We start from the raw sequence: 7,252 nt of genomic DNA on the forward strand, positions 1-7,252 counted from the left end.
CACTTTAAATGGGTAAATTGTATGGCATGTGAATTATATCTCGATAAAGGTGCTATCTTTTTTAAAAGATAGAAAAAGGCAGAACTGGAGGGAGCTGGGATTATAGAAGACAATAAAACTGACTGGGACAAGTAGAAACTAGGCATAGGCAGCAACTGCAGTTTACACAGAGCTGACAATTTAGATACAAACTGATACTTTTTAACCTGTACCCCCTTTACCTTTCCTTATTTGCAAACAGATCTCAGCAATAACCTGGCACCACACTTTGTTAGAAGGAAACAGGACCCAGAGATTTGAGAAAAAGGGGGACAGGACTCCTCTTGTTCACACACCATCCTGGCGTGTTCCTCCCAGTGAACTTTGTAAATGCATCATCTCTTGGTAGTGGGGGACCCTAAATTTAAGCAAGAAGCCAGCAGCCTCAGATCTGCTGTGAACCAAGCCTCAACTCCTGATGCAAAGGACCCTAGAAAACAGTGTTGGCCGGGCACGGTGGCTCGCACCTGTAATCTTAGCACTTTGGGAGGCCGAGGCGGGTGGATCACCTGAGCTCAGGAGTTTGAGACCACCCAGGGCAACATGGTGAAACTAAAAATACAAACGATCTCTATGAAAGATACAAAAAAAATTAACCGGGTATGGTGGTGCATGCCTCTAGTCCCAGCTACTTGGGAGGCTGAGGCAGGACAATCACTTGAGCCCCAGAGGCGAAGGTTGCAGTTAGCCGAGATCACGCCACTGCACTCCAGCTTGGGCTACAGAATGAGACTCCATCTTGAAAAACAAAAAGAAAACAGAAAGTGGCCATTCCACAGGTTCACTCTTTCTTTGGTGGTTTTGAGGGTGCCACCAGTCTCATCTACCATAGACAACCTACAGTTCCAAAGCTTCCTAAACTGACAAGTCTAGAGGGACACAAAGAGCATGCTATTACTCTTAGAGGCATCTCTATGGTTGCCTTAGATCACCACAGAAGTTTAGGAGCTGGTGAGTCAAAGAGGTGCTAAAGTTTCTCTTCCAAGTGTTCTGTTCTTATTCCCCTTTTCTCACATACACACACACACTCTTCTCTTTCTCATCCTCTCTCCCCCTATTTCTTCCTTCAAGGTACACTTTCTCTCCCTCTCTTCTCTTCCCCTGTCCTCTCTCTCTCTGTCTCTGTCTCTCTCTCCACCCCCTGACTCTCCAGATCCTGCTCCCTCCCTCATGCCTCTCTTCCTCCCTCTTCTCTCCTTCCCCTCTCAACAGATATCTGGGTGTGCTCTTTCACCAAAACTGCTCAGACCTGAGGGAAGCCAGCCTTCAGCAGAAAAGTAGGGCCCCAGCCAAAGCAGCCTTTCACCAACAATCCAGCATGGCAGCAGATCCAATATCCAGGTGTTCTATATGTGCCTACTGTATGTCCCTGGTGATCCAAGGGAATGATAGGGAATAACATGTCCCTATGTGCCTTTCTACGATCAGACAAATGGAATATTAAGAGCCTTCACAGAGTGAAACGTTTACAGATAAAATAATGTGACATTTGGAATTGGCCTCAAAATAACACAGGGCAAGAGGAAGAGAGCAAGGAGGAGATATATAAATGAAACAAGATTGACCATGTAGCCAGGCATGGTGGTGTGTGCCTGTAGTCACAGCTACTCGGGAGGCTGAGGTGGGAGGACTGCTTGAGCCCAGGAGGTAAAGGCTACAGTGAGCCTTGATCGCGCCACTGCACTCCAGCTTGGGTGATAGAGCGAGACCTTGTCCCAAAAAAACAAAATACTAAAAACAAAACAAAAAAAAAGATCATCAATTGATAACTACTGAATCTGAGTGAGTACACTGAGGTTTATCATATTTTTTTTCTATATTTGTACATTTCAGCACAATAGGGACCCACCTCTTGGCTAGTAGACTTTATGGGTCCAACTAAGGTAACCACCAAGATCACACACCCATCAGGATGGCTATTATTTAAAAACAAAACAAGGCCAGGCGCGGTGGCTCACACCTGTAATCCCAAAACTTTGGGAGGCTGAGGCGGGCGGATCACATGTCAAGAGATGGAGACCATCCTGGCCAACATGGTGAAACCCCGTCTCCACTAAAAATATAAAATTTAGCTGGGTGTGGTGGCATGCACCTGTAGTCCCAGCTACTCAGGAGGCTGAGGCAGGAGAATCACTTGAACCCAGGAGGTGGAGGTTGCAGTGAGCCAAGATCACGTCACTGCACTCCAGTCTGGCAAAAGAGTTAGACTCTGTCTCAAAAGAAACAAAACAAAAAACCAAAACCAAAACCAATAATAACAAGTGCCAGTGAGGATGTGGAGAAATCAGATTCCTTGTGCATCACTGGTGGGAATGTAAAATGGTACAGCTGCTATAGAAAGCAGTTGGCGGTTCCTTAAAAAATTAAACAGAATTACCATATGATCCAGCAATTCCACTTCTGGGTGTATATACTCAAAAGAATTAAGAGTGGGGGGACACAAGATATTTGTACACCCATGTTTATGGCAGCATTATTCGTAACACTCAAAGGTAGAAGTAACCCAAGTATCTGTCAACAGATGAAAGGATAAACAAAATGTGGTATATACATACAATGGAATATCATTCAGCTTTAAAAAGGAAGGAAATTCTGACACATGCTACAACAGACAAATATTGAATGATTCCACTTATATGAGGTCCCTAGAGTAGGCACATTCATAGAGACAAGAAGGAGAATTGTGGTTGCCAGGGGTTAGCGGGAGAGAGAGGGGGAGTTATTGTTTAATAGGTACAGAGTTTTAGTCAGGTTCTAGAGATGGACAGTGGTGATGCTTGCACAACCGTGAAAGTATTTAATGCCACTGAGCTGCACACTTAAAAATGGTAACTTTTGTTATATGTATTTTATCATCAAAAAAACAAAATCCAGGGAACAAGAAAATCTCATGTCTAAACTCTTGGCTTTTTAAGGCCAGCTCAGGTCAGCCTAGACATCATACCTTAGAGAGGATCTCAAAACAAGGGTGTGGCGAGCGTTGCTAGGGGAGCAGAGCTGCAGAGAAAGGAAAAACTTCTACCTAGGCACATGGTCTAGAGTCCAAACACCACCTAAGGAAAGAAGAAAAACAAAATGTTTTTTAAGTGGGTCTGAAGGTAAATGTTAGAGTAAGGAAAGATAGTTTAAAAAACTAATAATAATAATTCAAGTGTAAGACCCAGAGAAAAATCCCCAAACATAAATTCAAGCAGGCCACAAATGTAATCAAAGACAAAACTCTTCCCAGCTCCACGTCTGCTCCCCTCCCTCTATTATAGCCTGGTGGTTAAGAGCACAGACTCCATCTTGGTTCAAATCCTAGTTCTACTACTTACTAGCCGTGAGACCTGGGGCAAGATTCTTAATCTCTGTCTGTCTCCCCATATGTAAAATGGGCTATTATAGGGATAAAATGAGTTAATAGTTATAAAGCTCTTACAACACTGCCTTTCACATAGCAAATACATGTTTGTTAAGTATTATGCCACCAACCTCAGTGGCGAGCAAGCTTTCCCTCATAAGTTTTCAGAGTGCCCCAGAAATTGCTGGCCAGAAGCATGGAGAGAGGACAGAAAGACAAGGGAAGTAAAGCCGGGTTTAGTTTACCCCTCCACACAACTATTCCTCCAGTGCTCGGGATGCCCTCTGAAGCTGAAGAAGCAGAGGGCCAAGCAGGGGCCAGTGGGGCAGGTGAGCTGCAGAAATCATGGTGGGGGCAGACAGCGGTGTAGGAAAAGGTCAGCACAGAGCAGGTGATGAGGAGGAGGGACAAAATGAGCAAAGTCGGCAGAACCCTTTTTTTAAAACTAGGTGGTCCTCAACTGTAGCTGAACATGAGGATCACCTTGGGAACTTTGGAAGCTACAAATACTTGGCCACTACCCCCTAAGATTCAGATTTAATTGACTAGTGTTGAGAAATACTGGTTAATAGCCCATCAACTACATATACCACAAATTACGTAATAAAAGGACTCATTCCCTGAATTTCTCATTCTGCCTGTTCTCACTCTAATCCCGCATTCCCTCACTTGACTTCATTTTTGTCCAATTTTGACAGACCAACATTTAGTTTGGATTCTAAATAGTAATACAGACAATATTAATGTAAAAATGTAGAAGGAAAGGGAAAGAAACCAATTATCTCAATTCTACAGAAAGAAACTACAGAAAACTATCCTGGAAGTTTTTCCTTTTTTATTTGGACTTTCACATTTCAAAACATAAACTAACAAGCAGACACTGTGCTGTCCAAATGAGGACAAAAGTTAGAGATCGGTGCCAAGGGGTGTCTTAGGTCTGTTGTCCAATAGTAAATAAATTGGGAGGTGCTCCAATGAGTATACCTGGTTATTTACTCCAGATTAACCTTGGTTCCTCTGGCCACCAGTTTCTGTTGGGTTATCCAGATAGTCTCTCTCATATGTGCAATCATGCAGTTTGGCTGCAGAATGGCTAACAAACCTGAGTGTCAGTCTTCACTACCAGGCTGGCTGCTTCTCCCAGGTCACCCTAATCACACACTGATGCTTGGATGTACAGGAATTTTACAGTTTATAACACATTCTTCACACAGCACAAGGAACTCACCAGTGAGTGAACTAACACTGGCAGTCAGGCTCCTGCCTGCCTCCAAGGACCAAGCTGCCCTTGTACTTTGAACTCTGAACAGGCAGGTCAGTTTTCACATTTCAAGTTTCCCAACACACTCATCTTCCCAAGCTGCTATGGGATAGGGCACAAATTTTCCTTCAATTTGGTATTGAGACATTCACCATAGCCCTTGCCATAATGACACACCTTAGAGTGTTGTAAGACCAAGATTAGACAATATTGCTCTAGAGCATTGTTCTAGATTAGAGCCTCTCCCAACACTAGAAAGATTCAGGACTATCGGAGCCAAACAGACTCTAGGAAACCATTAAATTTAAACCACTTACTTTACAAGCAAGGAAACTGAGGCCCACAGAGGAGAGGTAATCAAATAAGAAAAGGGACATAAACTGAAGAGTTTTTATTACTGTGGAAGATTCCTGTTATTCCTGGCAAGGTCACAGGGCCCTTGCGTGTCCTTCCCATCAGAACAGCTGAAGTCACCTACTCACAGTTACCCGTTCAAATCTCTCCACCAAATATAGGGGATAAGGCTTATTTAACCCTCAGACCAGTGCTTCTCAGCCCTGGAGTGATCCTAATGCCTAACTCCAGCTCAGACCAATTAAACCAGAAATTCTAGAGGTGGAGCCACCAAAGGATCCCCATAATCCATACCTTCCCCCATGGATTCCTTAAACCCTCTCCAGCCTGAGGGGCTTTTGCACTTGCTCTTTTCTCCAATTTGATTGCTCTTTCCTCAGATATCTGCGTGGCTCCCTCTCTCACTTCCTTCAGACCTCTGCTCAAAGGCCATTTAATCAATGAGATTTCTCTGACTTCTCAATTTAAAATAGAAAACCTACCTCCCCACCAAACCCCTCATCCATCATCCCTGCTTTATTTTTCTCCATAATACTTTTCACCATCTCTTATATTGTATCTTACTTATTATCTATAAAGGCATACAAACCAGAATGAGCCCCATAAGAGTAAGATTTGTGTTTATTTTGTTCCTTGTTATATTCCCAGTGTCTAGAATAGTGCCTGGTACATAGCAAACCATGAGATGTATATTCTAAATGAAGACATCAGGAACACAAATCTCAAAATATGACTCATACCAAAAGATCATAAAGCAGCAGCCGTTTGGTTGATTATACCAAAAACACTTCTTCACTGATCTCATCTTGGCACAACGCTTATCAAAAACAGGACAGAAGCCTAATGAAACAGAATCCATTCAGAAATACTTTCTTTTTTTTCTTTTTCTTTTTTTTTTGAGACGGAGTCTGGCTCTGTCGCCCAGGCTGGAGTGCAGTGGCCAGATCTCAGCTCACTGCAAGCTCTGCCTCCCGGGTTTACGCCATTCTCCTGCCTCAGCCTCCCGAGTAGCTGGACTACAGGCACCCGCCACCTCGCCCGGCTAGTTTTTTGTATTTTTTAGTGGAGACGGGGTTTCACCGTGTTAGCCAGGATGGTCTCGATCTCCTGACCTTGTGATCCGCCTGTCTCGGCCTCCCAAAGTGCTGGGATTACAGGCTTGAGCCACCGCGCCCAGCCAGAAATACTTTCAGAAGTAAGTATTTCTAGTCAATTAATCCAATCCAATGGCTTTGTTCATCAAAGACAGTTTGTTCTGAGAAATAAACATACATAAATAGAAAATGAAGTTGAAAGGTGATGGAACACATGGCTTTCAGATACCATCTTAGCATATGTGCAGATTCAGAAGAAAGCCTGAGAGCACTGACAGCTGCACTCAGACAGGAAGAGTTTTCAGCAGACCAGAAAGAACAGACAGGCTCCTCTCCTGGGATTACAGCCCACGAGATGAAGGTGCCATCTGGGATACTACTGCCTGCTTATCCCCAAACCCCCCAACCTGATGAACACCTTCAGTGACCTGAGGAGGACCCTTCCTTTTCCTTTCTCCTACTTATAGCCCACCTGCTAACTGATTTGAAACCACTGACAACACTTTAAACTCTACCACATTGGGAGCACTGGAAGCCTTTGTCAAGGCAGCCACACAGCAAGTCTCACTGATGTCATCTGTTCCATTCCATGTCTGCCGACTCCCTGTCCTTGCTCTTTCCTTGCCCTCTCTGGTCTTTCCCTACTTGGTCATCCTGCAAATTTCTTTAAGACTAATCCTTCCGGCCGGGCGCGGTGGCTCAAGCCTGTAATCCCAGCACTTTGGGAGGCCGAGACGGGCGGATCACGAAGTCAGGAGATCGAGACCATCCTGGCTAACACGGTGAAGCCCCGTCTCTACTAAAAAATACAAAAAAAAACTAGCCGGGCGAGGTGGCGGGCGCCTGTAGTCCCAGGTACTCGGGAGGCTGAGGCGGGAGAATGGCGTAAACCCGGGAGGCGGAGCTTGCAGTGAGCTGAGATCCGGCCACTGCACTCCAGCCCGGGCCACAGAGCGAGACTCCGTCTCAAAAAAAAAAAAGACTAATCCTTCCCAAACACCATTTTTATCAGGTCACTTACTCTGCTCAAAAACTTCCTGGGCCGGGCGTGTTGGTTCATGCCTATAATCCCAGCATTTTGGGAGGCCAAGGTGGGTGGATCCCTGAGGTCAGGAGTTCGAGACTGGCCTGGCCAACATGGCGAAACTCCATCTCTACTAA

General features: G+C 44.7%; 1 protein-coding gene across 1 annotated transcript in view; it reads right to left on the bottom strand.

The window, feature by feature from the left end:
* ZNF592 (zinc finger protein 592) overlaps nt 1–3,094 on the bottom strand; it is a 40,358-nt gene extending 37,264 nt beyond the window's left edge. Inside the window, exon 1 of the mRNA XM_011961061.1 lies at nt 2,984–3,094. The gene's annotated coding sequence lies outside the window, so the exon portion shown is untranslated. The remainder of the gene's footprint in view (nt 1–2,983) is intronic.
* Nucleotides 3,095–7,252: the final 4,158 nt, after the last annotated feature.

Source organism: Colobus angolensis, unplaced genomic scaffold (assembly GCF_000951035.1).
Source record: "Colobus angolensis palliatus isolate OR3802 unplaced genomic scaffold, Cang.pa_1.0 Scaffold534, whole genome shotgun sequence".
Lineage (NCBI taxonomy): Eukaryota > Metazoa > Chordata > Mammalia > Primates > Cercopithecidae > Colobus > Colobus angolensis.